At 42.0% G+C, this 13,431-nt stretch overlaps 1 protein-coding gene across 18 annotated transcripts in view; it reads left to right on the top strand.

The window, feature by feature from the left end:
* The window catches only part of LOC105469709 (protein phosphatase 6 regulatory subunit 3), a 158,638-nt gene that overhangs the window by 41,621 nt on the left and 103,586 nt on the right, over positions 1-13,431 (top strand). The window contains exons 1-2 of one of the 18 annotated variants that reach the window (XM_071074138.1): positions 10,719-10,817; positions 11,947-12,083. The exons of the other annotated variants lie outside the window; for them this stretch is intronic. The gene's annotated coding sequence lies outside the window, so the exon portion shown is untranslated. Of the gene's footprint in view, positions 1-10,718; positions 10,818-11,946; positions 12,084-13,431 lie in introns of those variants that run through there. 18 annotated transcript variants of the gene reach the window in all.

Raw genomic sequence — 13,431 nt, 5'->3', positions numbered from 1 at the left:
CTAATTAGAAGTGCACATTCTTTCATCCAGCAGATCCACTTCTGGAAATGCTGGCATATTTTTGTAATAGCAGAAAGTGAAAACTAAATGGTCATTAGTGGTGGCCTGGTTAAATCAGCAGTAAAACAAAGGAACGTCTATACCAGGTAAAGCATTATATTCCTGAAGAAAGTATACATTTTTTTTTTCTTACTATGCTATAAGTCAGGTTCTTTGAGAGTTACTTTTTTTTTTGTTAAAATTTGCCAAGATTGAGAAACATACAGGTGGGTCTGGTATAGGCCACACAACGTATATAGAGAGGTGCCTTTGAAAAGAGCTGTGTAGAGCTTGTCCTTCTGCCCTGACCCTCTACTTTTTCACGTTTCACTTAAGTCAGTAGGCTATATTCCCTTCTCCAGATACCTGTTAGGATTCTTTTGAGTGGATTCTTTCCTATTTCATGTATGTACTAGGCTATACACCACAGGAAAGGGTATCTTACAATATCTTTATGGATGAATGCACACTTCAGTTTACCTTATTGCAGCTAAAAGTAATTGTACCTCTTGTCAAGAGAGCATCCCGTTTGGCTCACTGACAAAGGAAGCAAGCTCCTGATGCAATTTGAGAGTCCTGAAAGCAGCAAATGGGGATTCTACTTCAGCTGTCTAGTGTGGGAAGATTTTCTTGGTCAAGTTTTTGTTGGGGGAAAGAACAGTCCAAACCTTTGTGAGCTGTGTGTTCTCACCCCAGCTACATGCACGTGGCTATTTAGAACTTTTTGCAGTTTGGCCTTCTTTGGAGATAGCAACGTGTTTTTACATGTGGACTAAAGCAAAAATGAAAAACTAGGCACATGCCAGTAGACCAAATCAGCGTCCTAGCAGAGCACACTGGCATTGTACAGTTTACATCCTCTGTCACTGGGGTCTGGCTTCCATTTACTTCATTTCTTAAGAGTTTACACTGGTATTTATATTTGTTTTTCTTTATTTCTTTGAGTATCTTGGTTTCACTTATTTTATTTGTTCTTTTCTATGTCTTCTTAGATCTAAAGGAATGAAGAATTTTAGGATTTGAAGTGTCTTAAGTAATCATTTAGTCTAAACCTCTCATTTGCAGATAAGAAAACAAGCTCAGAGAGATGTGGTGACTTGCTCAAATAGTGACAGAACTTCCTCGGCCATATGGAGGGGTCATATAATACCCTTGTGTCCTCAGTTTGAGGTACCTCCCATAATTTTAAGGGGTATGTGGCTTTAATTACATTACTATTTGAATGAAGAATATTAATTTATGTGCTGCACTAGTTCATTTAGAATCATGGACACAATCGAGTTGAACTCTTCTACATTTTTTGGTTGAGAAAGTTAAGACCTAGAAGATAGAAATTTATTCATCCAAGATTACAGACCATAAACATTTATTCTGTGTTTAGATTTTTTTAAATTGAATTATTTTTATTTATTTATTTAGAGAGAGAGGATCTTGGTATGTGTGTGCTTAGTTTTAACGTGAGTCAGAGCAGTGCTATCTAGTAGAATGTTGTATTAGGTTGGTGCAAAAGTAATTGCAGTTTTTGCAATTAAAAAGTAATGGTAAAAACCATGATTACTTTTCACCAACCTAATATAAGTAGTTGAAATTAATTTAAAATTCAACTCCCAGGGGAGTGGGGTGGAACAACAACAGAAAACCAGCTCCTTTGCCTGTACTAGCCACGTTTCAGGTGCTTAGTAACTGTGTGTGGCTGTGGCATTGGACCGCTCAGCTGCAGGTGCTTAGTAACTGTGTGTGGCTGTGGCACTGGACCGCTCAGCTGTAGAGTGTTTCCCTTTCTTGTTAATCTTGTTTTTAGAAATGTTAGTGGTGGAGACCAAGGCATGTGAGTATGACTAGAATTGCCAGCTACACATTAGAAGGTTTAGGTTTAAAACTGGGAGTAAAGGGCTGGGCGCGGTGGCTCAAGCCTGTGATCCCAGCACTTTGGGAGGCTGAAACGGGTGGATCACGAGGTCAGGAGATCGAGACCATCCTGGCTAACATGGTGAAACCCCGTCTCTACTAAAAAAAAAAATACAAAAAACTAGCTGGGCGAGGTGGCGGGCACCTGTACTCAGGAGGCTGAGGCAGGAGAATGGCGTAAACCCAGGACGCGGAGCGTGCAGTGAGCTGAGATCCGGCCACTGCACTCCAGCCTGGGCAACAGAGTGAGACTCCATCTCAAAAAAACTCTTGGAGCTTGGGATAGTGCTACAACTAGTCCTGGCCTGAGCCTTTTCTTCATTCATGTTTTATCCTTTTTTTTCTTTATTTTTGGACACTGATAAGAACCTGTATGAGATTGTTTCTTTTTTTCCCCCCCGTGTTGTAGGTATCTTGTTTTACCAGTTTATTAGGTTGGTGCAAAAGTAATTGTGGATTTTGCCATTACTTTTAATTGCAAAAACCACAATTACTTTTGCACCAACCTAATAAAAATCCCAACCTTAGGCTCGAGTTCTCCTGGGCTCAAGCAGTTTTCTTACCTCTGCCTCCTGAATAGCTGGGACTGTAGGTGTGCACCACCACACCTGGCTAATTTTTATGTTTTTGATAGAGACGGAGTCTTGCTATTTTGCACAGGCTGGTCTCTAACTCCTGGCCTCAAGTGATCCTCCTGCTTCAGCCCCCAAGGTAAGGTGTTGGGATTGTGGGCATGAACCACTACACCCAGCCCTTTATACTAAAAAAAAAAAAATTTCCTAACTGTAAATTGATAAATTATAGCTATTATTGATAGGGTACAAAGTGATGTCATGATTCATGTATATAATGTAGAATAATTAAATCAAGTTAATTAATATTCATCACCACAAATACTTTTTTGTGGGGAGAAAATTGGAAATTCTCTTTTTGATTTTGAAATGCGCAGTGGGATGAGTATTTACTACATTCACTATGCTATGCACTATATCTCAAAGAAAAAACCCTTTTTTCCTCGTAATTAAGGCTTTGTCTCCCCTGACCATCATCTTCCCCATTCCTCTCACCTTCCAGCAGTCTTTATACACTTTTCTCAGATAGTAACCACTTGATTGCCAAGATTCCATATAAGAAGTTTTGGTGTTTTTTACCTTTGTACTATGGATTATGGAAGTTTCAGCTTTTACATCAAATAAAGGTTGATTGTGTACCTTGGCTGAGTCCACTAAATACAGCTTGGTGATTGGGATCATGTAGTCATTTGTACCTTTGCTGTGCGTCCTTGCCCACTGTTGTTACAATAGGCAGAGATAGTTCTTTGGGCCCTACTTCAGATGTTGATGTACTAATTTATGACTTGGTTGTATTTTAATAGCAGCTTAGATTGTGTTGGCTTCATGTGTACCTACAGTGATTTGAGTGTCCATTAGGGTGCATAGCCAGACAATAATATAATTCAATTAGGTGCCAAGGTGTTTACTTCAAGTACTTTACATACATGATTTTGCTTTTAGAAGGTGATAGTATGGATTTACCTTGGGTGTTTTGTACTTTACACAGTAGTCTTTTTGCATTTTTTTCCTTTTTTTTTGGTATGGTGATTATTGATTAATGACTTAGAAGCCTTGATACTCCTACCTCGGCCTGCATTAAAATGATTGGTCTTTCTGAAATTAATCGAGTTGCCTATATATAGATTTTTGTTGGAAGATGCCTCTGAAGACATGGGAATTAGGTTATTTATCAATAGTCATGTAAGTTGGTTGTTTCCTGATTATGGACATTTGTGCAGTTATTTTTGATGGTTTTTGTATTTAAAATTTTGTGGATGATTTTTAAATTTACAGTGTGCTATGCATTGAAGGTAAAAATGGTGAACAAATCCTTGTAGAAATGAATTATCTTCCCATCTCATTACCTTCCATCTCTTCAAATTTGGGTGTTTTAGAAAATGTGTGAGGGTATTTGCAGCAATGGGATTGTTGAGATCTGCATTAGGAGGGCATTCTGAGGTGGCCTGTCCTGGGACTTCCTGATGCCGGTTAAAAAGTAGAGTTCTTTGCTTTTGTGTGTCCAGGCTTTGTGATACCACCTGTGTGTCTAATGGAGAGTGCACCTTTTTTTTTTTTTTTTTTTTTTGAGACGGAGTCTCGCTCTGTCGCCCAGGCTGGAGTGCAGTGTCACGATCTCAGCTCACTGCAAGCTCCGCCTCCCGGGTTGGTGCCATTCTCCTGCCTCAGCCTCCCGAGTAGCTGGGACTACAGGTGCCCGCCACCTCGCCCGGCTAGTTTTTTGTATTCTTTTGAGTAGAGACGGGGTTTCACCGTGTTAGCCAGGATGGTCTCGATCTCCTGACCTCGTGATCTGCCCTTCTCGGCCTCCCAAAGTGCTAGGATTACAGGCTTGAGTCACCGCGCCCGGCCGAGAGTGCATCTTTAGTTGTGTATGATATATGCTCTCAGGAGGAAATGCTTTCTTGCATGTTATGCAATAGCTATGGTTTCCTCTTGTGAGTTTACATCAAGAATATCATGGTATTTATATTAGAAATTTATATGAGGCTGAGTGAGGTGGCTCACACCTGTAATCTATCACTTTGGGAGGCTGAGGTGGGAGGATTGCTTGAGCCTAAGTGTTTGAGACCAGCCTGGGCAACATAGCAAGACCTTATGTGTTAAAAAAAAAAATTTATGTGAGAGGATAGGGAGCAGATTACTGCTGCTCTCCCCCCCAGCCCACCCAAAGTGAGTTTTTTGACTTTTTTTTGTTTGTTTTTTTGAGATGGAGTCTTGCTCTCATTGCCCAGGCTGGAGTGCAATGGCGCTATCTCGGCTCACTGCAACCTCCGCCTCTGCCACCACGCCAGGCTAATTTTTGTATTTTCAGTAGAGATGGGGTTTCACCACGTTGGCCAGGCTGGTCTCGAATTCCTGACCTCGTGATCCCCCCACCTCAGCCTCCCACAGTGCTGGGATTACAGACGTGAGCCACCATGTCTGGCCGGCTTTTTGTTTTTAAATTTAGTGTCCATATAAGAGTGATTTGGGGTAAATTCTTTATTTTCCTCGACTGTAAAACAGGGAAGATGTTGATAATTCCTTTATTTTCCTTGACTGTAAAACAGGGAGGATGATAATAATAGGATGGAAAAGCACTTGTACAATGCCAACACAAAAGGTTTGTAAGGATGGTTTTCATTCCTGCTCTTCTCAAATTTTGTGATTAATTAAGCAAGTTCACTTAGATGCTGTTTAGTTGAGAATTTGTGGTTTTGGTGTTTTAGTCCAAAGCAGTCCTCATTCTGAAATGTTATTTTTATCATTATGTTGCACTTGCATTCTCTTTATTGGTGTTCGTCAGAGTCAGCAGTACTGAAAAGAAGAGAAATCTTGTGACAGGGTTAGGTTGTGTGACAGGGTTAGGTTGTGGGACTGTTGAGAAAAATGCAGTCTGTTGAAGGAATGATTGGCTAAAAATAAAAGTATACTATTTTCTTTTCCTGTCTTGATTTCTTTTTTGGAGAGAAGGGGCTTTGGATTCATTCCTCTAAGAGAATAGTCTAATGCTATCAACCACTGAACCACATCTGATATTATTATTGATTAAAACCATAGTCTTCCTTGTTAGCTTCCATGATGCTGTGCAGCAGAGCCCAGTGTTTCGGAATAGCCTTACTCTAAACATGTCCTTTCTCACTCCGTCCTTTAATTATGATGTAAATAGAAATTAAATACTTGGATAATTCCTCCCTTTTCAGCTTTAGTGTTCTTTAGGGAGCACCTTTCATCATCCTCATGGATTCCACCCTCATCTGTTTATGTTTAACTTTCAAAGCATCTCTTTGTGGCTTGGCTTTTTTTAATGGTCTTGTGCCATAGTATGTCTGGATACTGTCAGTTAAATTCTTTCCCTGTGAGAATAGGAAACCTTGGATCTTGATTTTTTCAACCATGCTTGTCTAACTTCTCCTTCACCATCAATACCTTCTCAGTCCCACAGGGCTTAAAGCAGATTTTAGTTTTTTATTTTGCTTCTCTGTTTTTTTTTTTTTTTTTTTTTTTTTTTTTTTTTTTTTAACCAAGTCCTGCTTAATTTTTTCTGTAGCCACTGGTACCATGTTTAAAGCTTTATTTTTATATTAGGGTCATACATTGTTGAAGCAACAAGAAAATTTAGAGTTAATTTATTCCAACTCTCTTATTTTTATTTTTGAGACAGGGCTTCACCCCCGTCACCCGGACTGGAGTGCTATGGGGCAATCTTGGCTCATTGAAACCTCTGCCGCCTGAGTAGCTGGGACTAGACACAAGCCACTGCATCTGGCTAATTTTTTTTTTTTTTTTTTTTGAGACAGAGTTTTGCTCTTGTTGCCCAGTTTGGAGTGTAATGGCACAATCTCAGCCCACTGCAACCCCTGCCTCCTGGGTTCAAGCGATTCTCCTGCCTCTGCCTCCCGAGTAGCTGGGATTACAGGCACCTGCCACCACACCTGGCTAATTTTTTTTTTTTTTAAAGTAGAGACGGGGTTTTACCTTCTTGGCCAGGCTGGTCTCAAACTGTTGACCTTAGGCGAGCCACTGTGCCCGGCCTTTTTTTTTTTTTTTTCCCGGTAAGTTTTGTAGGGGTGGGGTCTCACCATGTTGCTCAGGGTGTCCTCTAACTCCTGAGCTCAAGTGATTGGCCCACCTTGGCCTCCCAAAGTGCTGGGATTACAGGCATGAGCCACTACTACACCTGGCCTATTTTATTTTATAGATGAAGAAATGGATACTCAGGTTAAGTGATTTGTCTTAGCTTCTCATTACCTGTGTGAACTGATATTACAGCTCTGTGGTCTCTCAACATTTAATACTTCTTCCCAGTCCAACATTCTTCTTTGGGTTTTTTTTTGTTTGTTTGTTTGTTTTTTGAGACAGGATTTTGTTAGGTAGCCCAGGCTGGAGTGCTGTGGCGCGACACAGTTCACTGTAGCCTCGACCTCCTGGGCTCAAGTGATCTTTCTGCCTCAGCCTGTCGAGTAGCTGGGACCACAGGTGTGCGCTACCATACTTGGCTGATTTTTAAAATTTTTGTAGAGAATGGGGTCTTGCCATGTTACCCAGGCTGGTCTCAAACTCCTGGGCTCAGGTGATCCTCCTGCCTTAGTCTCTCAAAGTGTTGTGATTATAGGCATGAGCCCCAGCATTTTTTTCTTAAAAACTTCTATGTTTTCTTTAAGCTAAAGTTTTATATGTCCATATTTTGGAGTCAACTATTCTAGGAGATTGGGTAAGACAAACAGGAGTCCTTAAGTATCCCACTCTCTTTTTTCCCTTTCCTGAAGATAGTGTAATACTTTGGGCTGTTTTAACCAGTTAAAAATATATATTTACTTCCATATGTCTGAAGATTATATTTGAAGACTTCATACTTGTGTGTATACTTGCGGATTTTTTTTAGTTCTAAGCAGTATCTATTGATTTTCTGACATGGAAGATAAGGATTGGCTCTCACTTCTTTCCTTTATTGCACCTTCATTGCCATTTTCTGTCTTCCCTATCCAGCCAGTAGAGGTTTGTTAACATTTTGGTTAAATCACTTTAGTTTTTTCATTACAACCATGTATATACTACATTATGACCATGTATACTTTTTTTTTTTTTTTGAGGCGGAGCCTTGCTCTGTCGCCCAGGCTGGAGTGTCATGGTGCGATCTCAGCTCACAGCAACCTCTGCCTCCTGGGTTCAAGCAATTCTCCTGCCTCAGCCTCCTGAGTAGCTGGGATTAAGGCATGCACCACCACGTCCGGCTAATTTTTGTGTTTTTAGTAGAGATGGGGTTTCACCATGTTGGTCAGTCTGGTCTCAAATTCCTGACTTTGTGATCCGCCTGACTTGGTCTCCCAAAGTGCTGGGATTACAGGCATGAGCCACCGCACCCGGCCCATGTATACTATTTACAGCTGTTAAGTGGTAAATTACAAATGCTTTCCTTTCCTAAACAACTTTTGGTTTCCTCTGGAAATGTGTTACTGTGTTACTCTCTGTGTGTGTGTGTGTGTGTGTGTGTGTGAGAGAGAGAGAGTTGGAGTCTCACTCTGATGCCCAGGTGTTACTGTGTTACTCTGTGTGTGTGTGTGTGTGTGTGTGTGTGTGTGTGTGTGTGTGTGTGTTTTGAGTTGGAGTCTCACTCTGATGCCCAGGCTGGAGTGCAGTGTCGGCAGTCTCAGCTCTGGCAACCTCTGCCTCCCGGGTTCAAGTGGTTCCCCTGCCTCAGCTTCCTGAGTAGCTGGGATTATAGGCGTGTGCCACCATACCTGGCTACTTTTTGTATTTTTAGTAGAGACGGGGTTTTGCCATGTTTGCCAGGCTGGTCTTGAACTCTTGACTTCAGGTGATCCACATGCCTCAGCCTCCTAAAGTGCTGGGATTACAGGTGTGAGCCACTGCGCCCAGCCGTGTGTGTGTGTGTGTGTGTGTGTGTGTGTATGTTTAAATGTACTTATCACTAATTTAGCCTCAGACTTTTAGCCAGTTACATGTTCAGATCTTCCCTGAGCTTTATCCTTTTGAAGGAATTTTTCTAGTTTGGACTGCTGGCCCTCCCATTCTGCGACCTTTGGGGTTCTTTTTACCTCTTTTCTCCCCACTGGATCTCCTATTCCTGTGTTCTGTGTTACCTTGTTGCTCTCACTGGTTTTAGTGGAGCATAGTTGCCAGTAGTTTTCAGTGAGAAAGGTGTGTAGGAGGTAGATCTTTTGAGACTGTGTATCTTTCTGTGTACTCGTGATTGATACAGTTTAACTGGGTATATGCTTTTGGGTTGGGAAAATTTTTCCTTCTATTTTAGTCTGCTCAGGATTGCCATAACAAAATATCATAGGCTGGGTGGCTTAAACAACAGAAATTTATTTTCTCACGTTCTGTAAGCTAGAAGTTCAAAATCAAACTTCTTGCTAATTTAGTTTCTAGTGAGTGGCCTCTTTCTGGTTTATAGACACCATCTCTTCTCACATGTGGTGCCAGTCATCATACCAGATGACACAGTCTGGAGCACCATAATCCCAAATGTTGGAATACCTAAAGATCAGAATCCCTGTAGATCAAAATCCTTAAAGATCATAATCTCTAAAATTCTGAAAATCACAAAAGATTAAAATCCTGGGTGTTGAAACCCTGAAAGCCAATTACTAGGGAAGGGATTAGTATGTATTTTGTTGTACATAGGATAGTTGCATCACGTTAGATGGAACTATTACCTTGTTACTGTCTTTATTCGTAAATTAAGTATGGTTTAAGGAGATGCGTGTGGGTGCCAAGTTGACAATAGGTGGACTTGTGGACTCAGTTTTAGATGACACCTTAACTAAGGAATACCTAGCAGCCTGGTGAAACATTAGGTTTTGGCTGTGTCTGTGAGAGTATTTCCAGAGGAGATGGAAAGATTCTCAAAACAGCATCTAAATGCACTTGCTTAATCACAAAACGTCAGGTATGAATGTCTGCCCTTACAAACCTTTTGTGCTGGCATTGTACAAGTGCTTTTCTATTCCTGTTATTAGTCATTATCCCTATTTTATAATTGATAATACCTCATTCACTAATGCGTGAGTCTGAGTGGGCTGCGGGGAAGATCTGCCCTCAGTGTTGGCGGGCACCATCCAATCAACCAGGGCCCAGACAGACTCTTCTGCTGCCTTGGACGTGAGAAATCCAGGGTTGCCAGCCTTTGGACTCCAGGATGTACACCAGCAGTCCCTTTGGGTCCTGAGGCTTTTGTGGACTCAGAGCTAGAGATCACTGGTGTCCCTGGTTCTCAGGCTATTTGGATTGAGCCTTGTCACTGGCATCCCGGGGTCTTCAGCTTGCCTGTCGTGGGACTTCACAGCACCATAATCGCATGAGCTCATTCCCCGCATAAATCCCCTCTCATGTATCTGTATACATATCTTATCAGTTCTGTCTTGCTGAAGAAGCTTAATACAAATCTGGTATTGGGGAAGTCAAATATTCTTTCTTACTGTGTTTCTTAAAACACAATGGAACAGATCTGTGAAATTGTTCCCTTGCAAAAAGGCTGTGATAAGTGTATGAGGCTGCTTAATGGTGAAAGGTGAAAATGTTAAAGTTAATTATTATTGGGGCTATGAAAGCGGAAAATTGCTTAATTGCAACAGCTGGACACAACAGACTTTGAAACAGACAGCATGTATTTACAGAGTTTGAAGACCACAACCACTCTTCAAATACAAGTGTAACGAGTATTTTGAAGATCATAGACGTAGATCTGAAAACAGACAAAAACTACAAGAAATCTCTTCTGCCAAATTATTCAGTCCTATAAGACTTCTGCCCATTCACACGTAGCGCCAGTTTGCTATGCTATGTATTTAGTCTTCACATCATATTCAATACTAGGGGTGTAAGTGGTATATATTCTTTTTGTTTTATGCATTTTTTGCACATTTGACTCCATGTTGACTTTGTGTGTAAGCATTGTACATATGTGTAAAACTGTTGAAACTTCCTCAGTAAATGAAGAGATGTCCTTTTTGTGTATCCGCATTTGTGAGAGACAAAATTCAAGATCTCGGCTCTCTGAGCAACTGCATATGTGATGTTGATCCATCGTGGTTTTTTGTAGATCTCATCAAAAGACATAGGTTGTCTATCATGGTATTTTAGATGACTGCAGTTATAAAGCTCAGTGCATACAATTACCAACCGTAGTTATATGCATTTTAATGTATGTACGAATGAATGAGTGAGACAAGATCTTGCTTTGTCACCCAGGCTGGAGTGCAGTGGCGTGATCATAGCTCTCTGAAACCTCAAATTCCTGGGATTTAAGCAACTCTCCTGCCTTAGCCTCCTGAGTAGCTAGGACTATAGGTGCGTACTCCAAAGTCCAGCTAATTAAAAAAAATTTTTTTTGTAGGGGTGGGATCTCACTATGTTGCCCAGGCTGGTCTTGAACTGGCCTTAAGCATTCCACCTGTCAGAACCTCCCAAAGCTCTGGAATTTCAAGCTTGAGCCACCATGCTGGCTGTTATATGCATTTATGTATTTCGTTTTTTTTTTTTTAAACCTATTTCTTTATGAATGTGGTTTGTCTGCTCATAACTGTTAGTCTACCCATGTGACTGTCATTATTAGACATGAATTATACCTTGTATCCTTGCAAAAATATGCATGTGATTATTGCCTTTTTTTTTTTTTTTTTTGAGACGGAGTCTCGTTCTTTCGCCCAGGCTGGAGTGCAGTGGCCGGATCTCAGCTCACTGCAAGCTCCGCCTCCCGGGTTTACGCCATTCTCCTGCCTCAGCCTCCTGACTAGCTGGGACTACAGGCGCCCGCCACCATGCCCGGCTGGTTTTTTGTATTTTTTTAGTAGAGACGGGGTTTCACCATGTTAGCCAGGATGGTCTCGATCTCCTGACCTTGTGATCTGCCCGTCTCGGCCTTCCAAAGTGCTGGGATTACAGGCTTGAGCCACCACGCCCGGCCTGATTATTGCCTATTTTATTGTGTAAAGTGACCTATGACGTGTTCTCTCATTTTTTAATGTTTCTCAAATCCCCTTTATTTTTTATTTTTTGAGACGGAGTCTCACTCTGTTGCCCAGACTGGAGTACAGTGGCGTGAGCTCAGCTCACTGCAACTTCTGCCTACCAGGTTCAAGTGATTCACCTGCCCCAGGCTCCCGAGTAGCTGGGATTACAGGCGTGCACCACCATGTCCGGCTAATTTTTGTATTTTTAGTTGAGATGGGGTTTCACTGTGTTGGCCAGGCTGGTATTGAACTCCTGACCTCAGGCGATCCACTTGCCTCAGCCTCCCAAAGTGCTGGGATTACAGGAGTGAGCCACCATGCCTGGCCTGAAATCCCCCTTTAAAAATGTAAATACATGTCTTTGAAGTTTTTTTAAATTATTTTTTCCAGAATTACAGTTTTTGGATTTTGATCTTTTGGAATTGTAATTTTCAGGATTTTAGACTTTAGAGCTTTTGATCTTTCAGGCTCAAAAGGAAAGAACATCTCCCAGGACCAGATGTGGAGTAGTTGGGAATTGGAGAGAAGCTGAAGCCCAGGTCCAGCACCAGGCTCAGGGCCCAGGCGCTGCGGGGGTCCCAGCCATTAACAGAGCTTCATGCAGGTGGGCAGCTGGAGCCAGGGGGGCTCACTCTCTTGTGAAACGAGCAGAAAATAGGCCAGATTCTGCTGGGGGCTCCAGGTTTTACAGAGCAGCTGGTCTCCCGAGGCAAAAAAACACATACTTTGTGGAGGCCAGGAACTGGACCAGCCTGCTGGGGCTTGGTAACTCCATCCATAACATCCTCAGGGTCTCCACAAGGCAGACACAGTGCAGTACCATAGGAGATGGCCGGGACAAAGAACCAGGAGCTGGCGGGGTGAGGCGGTGGGTGGGGGGCGGGCAATCCTGAAACAATGAGAAGAGCATAGAGAAGAGAAAGAAAAGTCACACCAGCTCAGAAGAGCTTGCAAACTGACTTTCAAAACCACGCCCAGAAGTCTTTTTTTTTTTTTTTGGTGAGACAGAGTCTCGCTCTGTCGCTGTCGCCCAGGCTGGAGTGCAGTGGCGCGATCTCGGCTCACTGCAAGCTCTGCCTCCCGGGTTCACGCCATTCTCCTGCCTCAGCCTCCCGAGTAGCTGGGACTACAGGCACCCGCCACCACGCCCGGCTAATTTTTTTTGTATTTCAGTAGAGACAGGGTTTCACCATGTTAGCCAGGATGGTCTCGGATCTCCTGACCTCATGATCCGCCTGTCTCAGCCTCCCAGAGTGCTGGGATTACAGACGTGAGCCCCCACGCCCGGCCAACACGCCCAGAATTCTAATGTTCACAAAGTTATCCAGTCAATAATTAGAATCCACTGCAGATGAGCATTCAGCATTTGGGATTGTGGCATTCAAGATTGTGTCTTTCGAGATTATGGCCCAGACTGTCTCAACATGGCCTTTCCTTTGGTTCATGTGCATGTGGTGTCCCATAAGGACACAAATCCTGTCGAATCAGGGCCCCACGCTTATGACCCCATTTAACTGTAATTTATTTCTTTCTCCAAATATAACAATGCTGGGAGTTAGGACTTCAACATATGAATGGAAGAGAGAGGGAACAGACATTCAGCCAGAACGCATCTCTTCAGAATTCTTTAGACATTGCCTCATCATTTTTTTATTGTAATAAAATACATCTAACAAAATTTCCCATCTTAGCCATTTTAAGTGTACGGTTTAATAGTATACCTTCATAACATTGTGCAATCATCACTATCCTCCATCTCCTATTCTGCTTTCTGGTTCTGATTTTGACTATTCTGAGTACCTCCAATAAGTTGGAATTACATAGTCTTGTGCCTTTATCAAAAGACATTTTTGTCATTCTTGTGACTGGTTTATTTTACTCGGCACATTTTTATGGTTCATCCACATCGTAGCGTATATCAGAATTTCCTTTTTAAGACTGAGTAATATTCC

Source organism: Macaca nemestrina, chromosome 12 (assembly GCF_043159975.1).
Source record: "Macaca nemestrina isolate mMacNem1 chromosome 12, mMacNem.hap1, whole genome shotgun sequence".
Lineage (NCBI taxonomy): Eukaryota > Metazoa > Chordata > Mammalia > Primates > Cercopithecidae > Macaca > Macaca nemestrina.
Note: the sequence above shows the minus strand (reverse complement) of the source record. Positions and strands in the feature narration are given on the sequence as shown.